The sequence below is a fragment of the Peromyscus maniculatus genome, chromosome 15 (genome assembly GCF_049852395.1).
Source record: "Peromyscus maniculatus bairdii isolate BWxNUB_F1_BW_parent chromosome 15, HU_Pman_BW_mat_3.1, whole genome shotgun sequence".
In the NCBI taxonomy this organism is placed as follows: Eukaryota; Metazoa; Chordata; class Mammalia; order Rodentia; family Cricetidae; genus Peromyscus; species Peromyscus maniculatus.
In genome coordinates this window covers 68,259,834-68,274,246 of record NC_134866.1, presented here as the reverse complement: position 1 = coordinate 68,274,246, position 14,413 = coordinate 68,259,834, and the positions used below count along the sequence as shown (strand labels likewise).

Below are 14,413 nucleotides of genomic sequence, written 5' to 3'. Positions count from 1 at the left end.
AATCTCCTTCCATTTCAGTACTGCTGAAGAGCCTTTATTTATGTCTTATTTATTTCTGTTTCTTAACGTAAGAAATATGACTTGGAAATTCTGGCTACAACTCTGCTTAAACTGTACTTGTTTTGTTTTGTTTTGTTTTTGTTTGCTTTTTCTTGTTTTGTTTGTTTTGGTTTTTAGGAAGGGGTTCACTATGTAGGCCAGACTGGCCTGCCGCTCAGTATGTAGTGCAGTAAGTTCTTAAACTGAATGGACAAGAGACCCAGTGTTTTAATACTCGCCCAGCTATGATTTGCTACGCTGGACGCACTTGGTGCCACTGTTCATAACAGTCACTTGGGGAGAATAATTAAACACCTTTTCCCAGGCCTTAGTCCAGATGTATTCTAGCAAAACCTCCAGCAGCTGTGGTTCTGGGGCAATTCCCCGGTGTTCATGAAATGCCATCAGCATTGAGATCCACTCAGCTGGACAGTAAGTGTAAATTAAGTTCTAAAATTGATAACAGGAAAAACTATAGGTAATTTTTAAGTTTTAGGTTTAAGCTCTTGTATATGAGTTACTTAAATGATTAAATTTTATTTACTACCTGCCAGTCACCTGGATTTGTGTTTGGCAAAAGGAGGGGGGTCATTGTGGATTCAGTCCCGAACTCTTGTCTACTTCTGGAAGATCTGCTCCATCCAGGGACTCTTCTCTGGACTCTTAGGCTCCCCACACATCCGGGTCTAGATATCCAATGAGTTCAGCAGTTAGTTGAGTTCTTTGTCCAGAGTCCCCAAACTGCTGTTATGAGGCCTGTACCTGATCTCAGGACTGTGTCCACAGTGAATGTTTCTTTCGGCTCGTCCCTTCTGGCTGTGCTTAAACAGCGTAATTTATTATGATTTTTATTTGAGTAAAATAAAGCTCAGCTGGCTCCCTCTCTGTCATCATTGTGTCTGGGAAATTAGCACTACTTGTCATTGAAGATCATAAAGAGGCTTTTGGCAAGATAATTTGGTTTCCCTGAGATGGAAATACATGATAGAAAAAACTTCAGGGAGGGAAGATTTCTTGTACTGTGCAAGGAGGGCAATATAGAATAGCTGATAATGGAAGGAGCTTGATGGATCCTTACAACATGGCAGCTGAGGAAGCAGAGAGTGACTGGACTCAGGAACCAGGCAATCAATAGCCTTCCAAGTCCCAACTCTAAACATCCACTCTGCCAGGTAGGTCCCACTTCCTAGAGGCTCCCCAACTCCATCCAGATAATAACACTGCTGACTAGCAAGCAGTCAAACCGTGGGCTGCTGAGGGACATTTCAGAACCAAGTCATAACAAGATGAGCTGGAACAGGCATCAGGCTTTTACTGCTTCCCCTTATTGAAGTCTGGTACAATAACCGGAGTCCTACAATAGTTTCTGCTCAAGTCTAACTACTGCGAGTCTTCCCTTCTCACACTTTAGGGAGAGGTGTAGTTCCTTGTGAGCTGCTCTTTAGAACAGAAACCGAATGCTCACGGCTCAATTGGTCAAGTTGGCTTGGTACTACATGTGTCTTGTAGATCTGGGCCCCTACTTCCCTCCCCATCCCCGTTTTGATTTCCTGTCACATCTAGAATAAAGCCTATATCACTGAGCCCTGTAAGCTAGCTCAATAAGACCAGATTGACCTTTTTCTGGCAACTATATGGAGTATTAAAAATACCTTAGGGAATGTACCTTCTCTGACATATGTGTGACATACAGGTGAGCTTGCAATACCATTTTTTTCCTACTCCACAAGAAAGCAAATCAAGTCACTTTTGTTTGTGTTGGTTATTTTTGTTTTTATTTATTAGATGTCCTTTGACAATTTCATATATGTATATAAAGCTGTAGTGCATTCTCATCAGTCTTACTCTCATCCTTTCTTCTCTCCCCCTCTCTCCTGTCATCTTCTCTCCTCTCTACAAATCCCTTTCCCGCATTCACATCTTTTTGTCCTGTTTTGTGTCCCATTGAGTTTCACTAGAGTGGCCTGTGTGACCTTGGGTTTAGAGCTATGCATTGGAACCTGATGTGATCACCACCGGGTACACATCTGAAGACAATGACTATGTCTTCCCCTGAAGCCATCAGTGGCCAACTCTTCACCAGGGAGGGATAGAGCCTGGAGTCCCTCCTGAATGTGCGCATGCCTGTTGACAGGCCCAGTCTTGTGAAGGCCCAGTGTAGGCAAACGTAGCTGCTGTGAGATCATATTTTCAATGGCTTCGCCATGATAAGAAGATAATAGTTTGCAACTGTCTTCCTTTCTTCTCTCTCTGGTGATCCTTCTGCCCCGTCTGTGCCCTTACATTTTTCATGTAGGCAGAAACATCTTCTAAAGTTAATCTAATTATCATTTCTACACTCAAGATTGACTCTAAATTCAGCAAAATAGTGAGCACTGCACTTTTTTCAATGGAGAAATATCTGTTTGGGATATTTTTAAGGGAAGACAGAATAATGTAACACAATAACCACAGAATATCAACTGGAGCTATAGTCTCAATAATTCACACATATTATTAAAGTCTTAGGACCAAGCCTTGACTAAAATAAATCATGTAAACAAGCAAGGTTTATCAAAGAAATGACAAAAGTACATCCAGAACAAACTGATACACCCGTGGTTTCTTCTAAATCCAGTCTTTGTGTCAAACAAATAAAAACATGTTAAGGAGTGTCCCCTAACTTTGAACTTCTGGGAACAGAAGAACACAGCTGCCCACCAGCCTGTCCACATTTGACTGATCTCTGGCCCACTTTTCTCCTTCAGATCCACCCTTCCCTCTGTCCTCATCCTTTCTGAGACAGCCTAGGTGTCTCCTGAACTCCGTCCTAGATCTCTGCATAGTCCCCCATCTCCATGCAGGCACTGGCTAAAATAGCTTCCCTTTGTTTCACTGTTTATTCCAAGGCTTTCTGCTTTTGAACATGTCCCTTGTAGTGCCCAAGTCTTCATCTGAAAAAACAGTGCCTGCTTACACTTGGGGAAAGGGAATTGGCCATGTGTAATTTTAGAGACCTCGTTTCTGTATTAGACTGCTTTCTCTCCTCTTCCACTCCCTCACAATTTTCTTGTTTGACTGTTATTAGAGTTATCCATCTTGGGAGGTAGAGTGGTAGCAAAAGGAACAGAAAAATATTTGCTATTTACCTGATGCTATCTTTTGCTATTCGGTATCTGAGAATAATCAATATAATCCATGGGGGAAAAAGCTTTAATTAGATCTCAGTGTCAGTGATTTCATTTATTGAAGTAACTAAACTTTGTTTCCAATAAATTCATAGTATAATCGTATCATATTTAACATGATTGTACTTCATAGTTAGACTAATTCAATTCATGGGCCTGTGCTAAATTAGTGATGCCATTTGGCTAAGTCATCAGAATTGCCTGTATTCCTCAGATTTTGATTAATCTTTACAATTTATTGGCCTCTGTAATAAAATGTTAATAATATTGATAGAAAGCCAAACTCTTGGTTATGTTACAGTTGAGAAATCTTTTCATTATTTTTGGGGGTATTTGCCCAATGAATTTCACAAAGTATAGTTCTGAATACAATAGTATCCAACCATCTCTTGCAATTTATGTTTTTGTCATTATTTTTCTCAACACATTCCGGCTTTCCTCTTGTTTCTTGGCTTTTTCCTGGTCAGTTGCTCTTCACCTTCAGTACATCTGACAACACCGTACACCCAGTGTTCTATCAGAAATACTGACTTGGGCTATGAATCCCTTTCCTGGTCACCTTAGTTATGTGTTCAAAGCCACTAAGTTAAATTCTCCAAGTTAAGCATGCATTAAAGCCAGAGAATGTGGACAAACTTTTCTTATTAGGCATTTATGCTGTTAGCTGACTTTGAGGTTGTTCCTTGCACCAATTGTTAAATGAACGGTTTGTCTCAAGTGTTTTCTCTGCTGCCACTGATATTCCCTCTCCCTGGACACTGAACTCTTTTTATACCTCCCTTTCCTTTTCCCCCTTTCATTGAAGGTAGATTTTTTTCTCACCTAGTGTATCCTGATTACAGCTTCCTCTCCCTCTACTCCTCCCAGTTCCTCCCAACCTCCTCTCCCATCCAGAGCCAGCCCCCTTTCTGTCTTTCATTAGAAAACAAACAGGCTTCTTTGGGATAATAATAATAAAGTACAATATAAGATAGAATGAAAACTAACACATTGGGTTAGGACAAAACAAACAAACAAAAGGAAAAGAGCCCAAGAGAAGGCACAAGAAACAGAGACCCAGTAATTTTCACACTCAGGAATCTCATAAAAATACTAAATTGGAAGCTATACTAGATATGCAAAGGACTTGTAGGGTAAGAAGAGAGAAGAAAAAGAAAAATAAGAAATTTAAACAACACCAATGAGAGAGAAAGAGAGAGAGAGAAGGAAGGAAGGAAAAAAGGAAGGAAGGAAGGAAGGAAGGAAGGAAGGAAGGAAAAAAGGAAGGAAGGAAGGAAGCAAGGAAGGAAGGAAGAGGAGGAGGAGGAGGAGAAGGAGTCCTGACATGATATTATGAGACAAAGAACCTCCAAAGATGCTGTTGGGTTTATTTTCTGTTGACCGTCTACTGCTGGGCATGCAGCCTGCCCTTAAGAGTAGTTTGTTTCCCAGCAAGACTCCCTTGGAGCAAACTAAATTTCCATTCTCAAGTAGTTTTCAATAGGATATAGCTTCCGTGTTAGGGATGGAACATGTGTCCATTTCTCCTTTTAGCTCTAGAACCCCCCCCCATCTAGTGAAGACCCATTCAGTTCCTATGCATGCTGCCTCAGTCTCTCTCTGAGTTCATACATGTCCTGATCATGTTTATTTAGAAGGCTTTGTTCTCGTGGTGTCCTCCATCCCCTCTGGCCCTTATACTTTTTCTATCTCTTCTTCTGTGGGGTGCCCTGGACCCTGAGGTGAGCAGTTTGATGGAGTTACCCTGTTTAGAGCTATTATTCCTTTCTTAAGATTCTTCATTCGGTGTCTTCCCTTTGCTTTCACTATAAAATTCTATCAGCACTGCAGACAAAGCACACTACTTCCATTTGCTATATTTTAAGATACAATCTGTTGATCTCATAGATTTGAGGAGAAAGACCACCGAGAGTAAATCCATGGCCAAACTGATTAAAGCAAGCTTATTTATTCATGCACATGGGCTGCCTCTCACTAAGGCAGGGTTCGAGAGATCAGCACTGGACATGATGAAGATAAGGCTTTTTATAACTCAGGAGTAGGGGCTTTCCAAATGGGAAACTTGGCAGGCAAATAAGTGGAGTTGCAGAAGCAGAACGTAAGCACAACAAGTTGGTCATAGCAGCCTCCTGAAACAGAGGCATGGCTGCAAGGTGGTCATAACAAGGTGGCCATCATAACTTTTGGAAACAACAGCATGGTTGTCCATTCCTGAAACAGGCAGTACAGAATCATTTGTAGTTAAGGTTATAGGTGAGGCACAGCCCAGTCCTTGAGAAACCAAGATTTAATCACAAACAAAATAAACCTAGTTTGTTTTTGGTAAAAGATAACTTCTCAGTCCAAGATGGAGGCAGACAGGTTTATCAAATCTTTTAGTAAATCATGACCTCTCATTATTGTGATTTCCATACATTTGCCCCAATGCTAAGCATGTTCTCAACTCTTGCTCTAAGTTCATCTCAATACATTGAAATATCTTGCACACTACATTTAATGCTCCCCTCAACAAGGCTTGAGAATTAAGCCATGGGCCTTAGATTTAAAGCTGCGTCCATATTTATTTATTTCTCTTTGACCGCCCCCCCAGGAATAATATTCTTATAAGGGAAGGGGACTCCCCATGGCATGCATTGACCTCACTGTGGTTAGTCTGCTCCCAACCCCAGTAATGTCTACATTCACGTATCAGAGACATGGATGGAACTACTTCAAAAGAAATGGCACTTTGAATCGATGTCCAGAAATTAAGGATGGGAAATTCACTGTCCTACAATAGCTAGGAAGCTTTTGGAAGATTTGATTTAAAAAAAATTCTCTGGTTTTATTCTTTGGCAATTTCTACATGCTTTCACATGTTTACGTCTGTCAGTCCTGCTTTGTCAGTAGTCTCTGTGGAGCCCTCAGAGGCTGTTGGCTTCTGAAGTACAAGCCATCCTAGATCTCTCCCTTCACTCTCCAGTCAACTGCAGGGATGTTATGGGGTCTTCCTCAAATCTGTGTGTTTCTCAGTAAGTTCTAGAATAAGTTTACTGAATCATAGGACTATAAATGTCATATTTCTAATTCTAACCATCTTAGCTTGCACCTAATAGTTGTGTTGTAGACTAAAATAGGTTAACTAATAGTATAGTTAATTTTAATTGCTATTTTATGGAAAATCCACTTAAAGTACTTCTGAGCAATGACTGAATCTCCTTCCCTATTTTAGTAAGTGTAATTAGTATTGTCATGCTAACATGAATTCTGATGAATCCGCTCCCTTCTTCACCAACCTGTTACTAGAGTTGTGACACATAAAGAGCCACATTGGTGCGGGCTTGCCTTTGCATCTAGAGATCCTTTCCCTTTTTTCATAAAATAGACATATAAGTCTGACAAACAGTGCATTGTGGGGAAAAATAGCTTTGAAATGAATAGAAATAATACAAAAATAGTCTATAACCTAGAGAGACATTCTAAAGGAACAGAGAAAGGTGGTAAGAAATCACAGACAATAAACCATTACCCTTTCTTCCGCAGTAATGTGCCATTACTGTCCTGTCACAAACACCAAAGGTTCTGTCCTTTGTCTCCTGCATGTCATGGGCAACAAAAGGGAACTGGGAATGCCAGCTAATTCAGAGATGTTTGCTGGACTTGTTCATAGGTTTCTAACCACAAGAAACGGTTGTATATGATTTGACAGAAGATGATCCCAAATAAAATCCTCATATATACATATATATGTTTTTTTAAATAATATCTATAAGTTTTAATTATATATATATATATATATGTTTTTCAAACAATATTTTTCAAAGTAACAAGTAGAGAGAATTTTGAGTTTTCCCACAAAGAGATAATAAATGTTTGAGGTGATCAGGTACTCTAATGGGATTATTTCATGTTGTTTCCATGTATTGAAATATTATACTGTATGTTAAAACATACGTTATTGTGTGTCAGTGAAATATAAAAATATTTTTAAAATTCTGTTCTCCTACAAAAGAATCTTTGAGTTTGATATATTCAACTAGGAAGCCTTAGAAGGCTTTTAAAAAAGATATTTGTGCATGCTTCATCTGTGATGTGGTTTTAGCTCCAAGCCAAATGCCACATCTTTGTGAACAAGTCACACTGCATGTCAATATTAATTTAATTATGTTAAACTTTGCAGGCTTCATTATATTAACCCAAAAGCCAAGAAAAACATATGCTCTCTCTTCAGCCTTTAACGTATTAGTCATGAGTAGAAGACTGTAGATTTCTTTCTACCAAAGACCACGACATTGTTAATGAAAAATTTTACTTCTGTTGTGGTTTAATTTGATTTGAATCAACAGATGTTTCTTCTGAACTTACATGCAGGATATTATGAGTCATAGTGTGGTTCTAGGGCATAGAACTCATGTCTATACCTTTTGTTCTTGGTGCTCAGATGTTTAATGATGGTTTAAATCGCTGAAATCCAGGGTTTGCCACCACTGGAAAATCAACTTGTAATTGACAAGTTTGTCCGGCAAGTGAAGAAAACTTAATGAATGCAGGCGTCCCCTTTCCAGCACGGCCACAGGAAACTTTGGAATCACACGCACATGTTTAAATTTAACTGCTAATTACTTTAAGGCAATGCATAACCATGGAAAAAGCAAAGAGAAAGAAGCTGAGTGGCTTTGGCACTTTCTCCGGCATTTAATTCCTTAGCATTTCATGACTGACGACTTGTGCAAACAAGCTTGAGCGGAGGAGGAGCCCCCTGGCACAGTGCTTTGCATGGATTAAGTGCATGTTGCTCCATGGGCTCTGCCTGGGGCCCCTGTCTCACAGTGGTCTCACCGTGGGAGTCACTTACATCCCTCTGCAAATGCTGTGGATAATTGCTGCTTTGTCAGGCAGTGAACTCACACATTTCGCAAGATTAGTGCTGTACTCAAAGGGGCCAGATTGTCTCTCCTGCACGGAACTTCGCCAGCTAGGAAAAGAATGGGCACATTGCCACTTTAACAGCTATCTGGAGACCCCAAGTTAATTTTCCTTCCCTTCAGCGTATTCAGTTTGGTGGAATCCAACTGCAGGCTTCCAGTGGGCAGCAACACCCAGACAAATGCCTCTTTCTGCTCCGAAACAAAGCTGCTCTTTTCTTTTTGAGTTGTGGGTCCAGCTAAATGATAACAGGAAAACCATAACCCCCAGTGAAACATAAATAAATCATGACCCAGACCAGAGTGCGTGGATCAAAAGAGGGTATACCTACCTTGTAGGGAAGGCATTTGCCTCCTTCAAGCAGAACAGTTAAATGTGACCCCTGCAGACTACAAACAAATGCCTATTGTGTACCAGAGCTATCCAGGAGGGAAGGCATTTGAATGGTACCAAATGTTTTGATTTTTGTAATAGGAGGTCCCTGTGCCTTTTTCTCAGATAACCATTTGCCTTGTGTTCAGAAAGACCGACATTGACTCTAGAGGTTACCTAGTGAAAAGCTAACTACTTATCAGTGTGTGTGCATCTACGTGAGTGTGTGAGTGTGTGTGTGTTGTAAGTAGGTACCCAGCCTCTTACAAAAGTGATATGTATGTGCATGTGTGTGTGTGTGTGTGTGTGTGTGCATGTGCGAGAGAGAGAGAGAGAGAGAGAGAGAGAGAGAGAGAGAGAGAGAGAGAGAGAGAGAGAGAGAGAGTTGTAGGGAAGTACCCACCCTCTTCAAAAAGTGTTTTACATACAGAATTTGCTTGTATTCTTTGGTAATAATCTGCTTGTCCTTGGTGGTATGGGCTATATTAGGATTTTGTTTGTAGCTCTCAGAGTTCAGTAGTGGTATCGTGGGTCCCAGGCACAGAGAATTCAGCTTGTAGTACAGGTATGATATTTTCAGAACATACGTTTTCAGATTCACACAGCAGGTGTTTCATTTTTGAGCATTGGTGCATTTATCAGTCCTGCTGTAAAGATGTTTGGTGGATAGATTAGATGTGACCTTACTTCTGAATAAATTTTACCGTTGATATAAATCATTAGCTATTAATTATTAATAGGAACACAGAAAAAATCGTGCTTTTGTAGGCACTTCTTTTAGGCAGAAAATTCTTAAGGCAGATATGATAGTAAATAACAGAACAGCATGGGATTAGAAGTTACTGTTTAGCCAAGGTCTTTCTTGTACTGAAAGCTTTCACAAAACTAGAAAAACATGCCACAGATGAACCTTTATTTACTTTTTTTCTCCATGCGGAGTTAATAATTGTGATTCTAAATGCTGGGGAAAAAAAAAGGTATGACCTTGATGAGCGGTCTATGTCACCACCTAGTGGTCACATCATGCTTTGTGTTTCAAAATGAACGCCACTACAATATGCAAGAATGTTGTTTAGGTTTCTATAGCCTTGAAATGTACAATATTGTAAACTCTATAGTTAAATGCAAAATGAGATAATTTTCAAGCACAGCAGGAAGCTACCAGGCAGTCATATGCTTGGAAGTTTAGTAAATTTCCCCCCAAATTATCCCTGGAAATTTGTCAAGATTACTTTTGTCAATAGGGTGTGTAAGGGATTTAAATGTTTTTAGCATTATCAAAATAGTTCCAAAACATATTCCTTAATTACTCTAGGAAATCCAAAGTGTAGTGAATTTTAAAGTAGAAAACACAATGACATGTAAGCTGAAGAATTATAGCTAAATATTTGGGTGGCTACAGAGAGAAATATAATGAGGTCTTTGCAGTCACAGATCCAGGACTTCCAAGGCTAGTGGTATCTGAGATAACCAGCAGCACAAATTTCACCTGTCTGTGATGGAAAGTCAGCATTTACCAAGTGTCCATTAGCTTTCAAGTCTGCATGATAGGCAGTTCCGACTTCCCTCTCATAGGGAATGTTTCTGTGTACTCCTCTGGCTGGCTATTGTGGGTCTCGTCTAATACATTTCAGCAGAAATTCATCTGCTACACAAGTCTGTATGCATAAGGACACCCTCAAATTCTTCCACACACCCCCTAGGTGCCAATGATTACTAGGGCTCTATGAGTAGACCCTGGTGCATGCTTGTGTGCACGGGCATGTGTTTGTGTGTGCATATGAAACAAAGGTACATCTCAAAGCTATGGCCCACTTGCAGATGAAATGCAATATCATTTCATGTCTATGACAACTCTGTTTCCTTTTCTTTTCCACATTGTACTGGCCAGGAGCCAGCAGAAGAGACTGCCACAGTCTCTAGAGAGAGATTCATTGGGAAAACCAGGGCTTATTGATTTTCACGGTGGTTATCGACCAAGTTAAGGAAGGTCAAGTGGAAAGAATCTGAAGGGCACTAGCTACTGCTCAGATTCTTTTTAAAGTTTTTATTTATTCTTCTCTCATCTATTACATCCCCACAACAATGTTCCCTCCCTTACTCCCCTCCTCTCCCTGATCCACTCCACCTTCTCCAGTTCCCTTCAGAAAAGAGCAGGCCTCCCAGGAATATCCACCCAACATGGCATATCATATTGCATTAAGACTAGGCACATCCCTTCATATCAAGGCTGGGTGAGACAACCCACTAGGAAGGAAAAGGGTCCCAAAAGCAGGCAAGAGAGTCAGAGACACTCCCTGCTCCCACTGTTAGGAGTCCCACAAGAATACTAAGCTACACAGCTGTAACATATATGCAGAGGGCCTGGCTTAGACCCATGCAGGCTTCCTGATTGTCACTTTGATCTCTGTGAGCTCTGTCTAGCGTCTGTCTGTGGGTTCTATCTATTACTGGATGAAAGAAGCCTCTCTGACGATCATTTGGCTAGGCTCTGGTCTACTAGAAGTGTAGCAGAATATCATTAGAAGTCATTTCATTGACTTTTTTTTTTTATTTTGGCCAGTCATGTTTGGTTCTTTCCTAGGTTTCTGGGCTGACAGCTTCTGGTCCCTGGCCCTCTAGCAGTGTGAGGGGTAGGCTCTCTCTCTCTTGGCAATGGCCTCTAGTTACTTAAAAGGTCTTAGTTTTTGTTTGCTTAAAGTTTCATTTATTTATTTTATGTACGAGTGCACTATCTTCATGTATGCCTTTATTCCAGAAGAGGGTATCAGATCCTGATTGTGGACCGCTATGTAGTTACTGGGCATTGAACTCAGGACCTCTAAAAGAGCAGCCAGTGCTCTTAACCGCTGAGCCATCTCTGTAGCCCCAAAGGTCTTAGTTTTAAGGCGATGATAAAAGAGATCTAAACCAGGTATTTTTTAAAAGTTTTTTTTTTAGATTTATTTTTGTGTGTATTAATGTTTTGTCTGCTTGTATGTATGTGCACCACATGCATGCCCGGTGCCTGCAGAGTTCAGAAGAGAATGACAGAAGGTGTGATGTCTGACCTCTAGCTTACCATGTGGGTACTGGGACTCTGTACCAAGTGCTCTTCACCACTGAGCCATCTCTCCAGCCCCTTACTAGATATTTTAGTATTCTATGAATTCCTTTACTTGTGTCCTAAAGATTTTGATCTTTAAATTGAAATGTACTTTTCAGGACGGACTTTTAGGTTACTTATTGCCATATTATTAATGCTTTGAGAGTTTTGTACAATGTGTTTTGATCACCCCACCCCGACTCCTCTACTCAAGTCACTTGAAAATATTATTCTGTATTCTTTGGTAATTTCACAAGTGAAGGTGGTATATGTAGATCATAGCCACTCTCTCTCCAACTCCTCCCAGACACTACTACCTCCTCCCCCACCCCTCTTCCTGCTTTTCCTCTCAAGATTTCTTTCAAAAATCCTAGTATAGACAAAAACAACAACAAAAGAAAAACCAAATATTATTTTGGAGTGGTGCATGGGGGAGAAGAGTGTATCAGTTTATACTTAAGAACCTTTTGTAGCTGGAAGTTTTTCTGTGTCTTGCTTGGTCTGCAGCCGCTCAGAAGCTTATTTTATTTAAAACTGCTCAACCATTAGCTCAGGCCTACCACTGACTGGCTCTTACACTTAAACTCAGCCCATTTCTGTTCATCTATATGTTGCCACGTGTTCTGTGGCTTTACCTGTGTGCCATTGCATGCTGCTCCCTGGACAGCAGGCTGGCGTCTTTCCCCGCCTTCTTCCTGTCTCTTTCTTTGAATTTCCCACCTGCTTCTAAGCTGCCTTGCCATAGGCCAAACAGCTTTATTTATCAACCAATCAGAACAACACATATTCTCAGCATTCAGAAAGACATTCCCCTATCAACCTTTCTTACACCTATCTGTGGTCCTTGCTACCCAGATGTTCACATACTTCCTCAGAGTTTAATTCGTCTTTGTTTGTGTCAACTAAAGAATAATCCAATATGCCAATCACCACAGCAGCAGCTAATACCTGAAAACCTTGTTTTCTTTTGTCCAATGAAAGCAGTGCTTAAAGCTGAACCCAAGCCTACTCCCTCTGCCCCCACTTCTTTTTAAGGACTAGAGGAAACTTCCTGTTTATTTCTAAGTCTTACATAGATCTAGAAAAAGAAAGCTTTTAATAACCCTTTGTAGAAGGGCAGGTATGCATTTCTGTATATGGAAGGGTGAATTGGGTACATTGTATCATATCAGTTTGTTAGTTGTCCTTGGGACATTGATTATTTACCCAGATTTTGGTACCATTGATCACAGTCATGTGTTAAATATTTTAAAAGATAGAACATCACCTACTGTGTATGAATAGGTATTCTGACTTGCTAGACTCCATATTATCAGAGATTCTCCTTGTAGTCCATTATTGAAAACTGCCAAAAGCAGACTCCGCTTCAGGTGGGGGAGAACTGGAGAGCCTGGGAAGAGAAGTAGCTGCACCCATTCCAAGAAGAAGCCATTCAGTTGCTTTGGAACCTGAGGTCCTTCCCTGGAGGTTAGCATGCTGCCAGGCTGGGAGGTCATGTGGGCTGCAGAGACCCTGCAGGATAATTTTGACAGGAAAGACTATTTTTAACAAATAACTAGGCATTTATGATTTTGTAGCCTAAAATGAACAACTTTGGTCTGCTCTGAGTTTTCCCAGCAACATTAGGGTTGGTTTGAAACAACTTTTCTGTATATGGAGACAAGATTTGTGTAATGGGACCATAGTTATTGGGTGTTGGAGTTCATCCAGGGTTTTTTTTTTTTTTTCAGCCATCTTATTATTTTGGCAGGGTACATATTTGAATTCAATTTGGGAGGGACAGCTGAAAAAGAACTGAATTTAATTTAATTGAAATGCTTGCCATTTGAGAACTGGTTTTGCAGGTATGGAGAGCTAGCTATTTAATTGGAACTCCCAGAGTAATTTTGTCATATGATACAAAGCATTAAGCAATTTCATACTAGGTCAAACAATTATCTCTTAATAAAACAGATGAAAATTTACATCTGAGTTGACATTCCTCCACTTCAGTCCTTTGAGTTTTAGGTCATGGTTTTTCTTTGCCATCAGAGCAGAATGAAAGAACAAAACAATTTTAGCATTCTCTCTGAAAGCAACGTGAGTTCAAGGTTTGTAGTCAGAGACTCAAGTCTCAGAGGCATAACCAGGTAGACATATGGCCAGCACTTATTCTTGTTCAGCATTTTGAAAGGAATCTTCTCGACCAACACTGGCTCTATAGAATAACTCTTACTTAGCCAGTTCTACCTTAGCAGTGGGCTGAGTCAGGTCAGTTCACAAGAGATCATCCAAAACCACAAAGCAAGTCTGAAGTTGGCCTGGGCTACCTAGAGAGAGCTTATTAAAAGAACAAAAAAACAAGCAAACATCAACACCCAAGATGCTTGTTCATCACTCCCAGTGAAGGAAAGGATCTCACATGGTAGGTGGGTTTTTCTCTATTAGTTTGAAGAACCCTTATTTTGCTGCTAGAGCTAGAGAAGATAAGAAGCTTACTTTATTGTAACTGGATTGATTTCCTCAGGAAGGGCTTCTTCCTTATCCTTAATGTTTATGAAAAATACATTATTGACTCTACAGTCATTATTTCATTTATTTATTTATTTTTGTTTATTTCATTCATTTGCCATAAAAGTTAAATAAGTCGATAAAAGGATTAAGGAGGAAGCAGCAAACTGTCATTTCCTTTGCTGAGTCACTTTGGCAATTACAGGAACAAATGTGTAGCATCCTTGCCAAGACACATGGCACAGTTGAGTTATCAGGAGGCAACAGTGTGACATGCCTGTAGGCATTAGACATTCCTATGCAAACCACACTACTAAGACTTGGTCCTACACAAGAAAGCCAGGGCTCTGGCACA

The 14,413-nt window shown here is 40.2% G+C and overlaps 1 protein-coding gene across 4 annotated transcripts in view; it reads left to right on the top strand.

Annotated features, from left to right (window-relative positions):
• Positions 1-14,413, top strand: part of Vcan (versican) — a 98,553-nt gene that overhangs the window by 73,702 nt on the left and 10,438 nt on the right. The gene's annotated exons all lie outside the window — the stretch shown is intronic.